Raw genomic sequence first — 1301 nt, 5'->3', positions numbered from 1 at the left:
TTAATATATATATTATATTTGACTCCGTGCACAGAGATTGAAATAGTGTCAATTTATAAAATGTTAAATAATATTAAAAAACTAATTTATTCTTGAAAAATATCCAGGGAGTCATTAGATAAGTCATTGTTCATAAAACATAGCTATGTGGTTTATCAGATAAGTTATTGTTCATAAAATATAGCCGTGTAAGTTTTTAGATAAGTTATCGTTAAAAAAACATAACCATGAGGTTTAGTAGATAATTTATTGTTCATACAACAAATTATTGTTCTTAAAACATAGCCATGTGGTTTACTAGATAAGTTATTGTTTATAGAACATAGTCATGTGGTTTACTAGATAAGTTATTGTTTATAGAACATAGTCATGTGGTTTACTAGATAAGTTATTGTTTATAGAACATAGTCATGTGGTTTACTAGATAAGTTATCATGCATAAAACATAACCATATGGTTTACTATTAAAGTTATCGTTCATAAAAACAGTCATGTGAGTTACTAGATAAGTTATTGTTTATAAAACACAGTCATGTGAGTTACTAGATAAGTTATTGTTTATAAAACACAGTCACATGAGTTACTAGATAAGTTATTATTCATAAAACATAGTCATGTGAGTTACTAGATAAGTTATTCTTCATAAAACACAGCCATTTGGTCTACTAGATAATTCTTTGTTCATAAAACATAGCCATGTGGTTTACTAAATAAGTTATTGTTTATAGAACATAGTCATGTGGTTTACTAGATAAGTTATCATGCCTAAAACATAACCATATGGTTTACTATTAAAGTTATCGTTCATAAAAACAGTCATGTGAGTTACTAGATAAGTTATTGTTCATAAAACATAGCCATGCGGTTTACTAAATAAGTTATTGTTCATAAAAACAGTCACATGAGTTACTAGATAAGTTATTATTCATAAAACACAGCCATGTGGGTTATTAGATAAGTTATCATTCATAAAACATAACCATGTTGTTTACTAGATAATTCTTTGTTCATAAAACACAGCCATATGGTTTTTAGATAAGTTATATAACCTATACAAAAGCCAGTGTTCGTCTCGTTACGCTTGATTTCATGAAATAGGATGAGTCATAAAAGCCAAAATGCATTTTTCCACATGAAATAGTTCGATTAGTTATGATTTTATTACAGGGGGAGCAAGAGTGCAGGGAAACCTTGTAAGTGTTGTGAGTGTTGGGATCACCTAGCCTAGAGCCAAGTGCATAAAATTTATCATGAAAGTAAAAAAATATCGATTTAATTTTAAATTTAATTGTTTTCTGAAT

Source organism: Limulus polyphemus, unplaced genomic scaffold (genome assembly GCF_000517525.1).
Source record: "Limulus polyphemus unplaced genomic scaffold, Limulus_polyphemus-2.1.2 Scaffold6661, whole genome shotgun sequence".
Lineage (NCBI taxonomy): Eukaryota > Metazoa > Arthropoda > Merostomata > Xiphosura > Limulidae > Limulus > Limulus polyphemus.
This window is presented reverse-complemented; position numbering follows the sequence as displayed.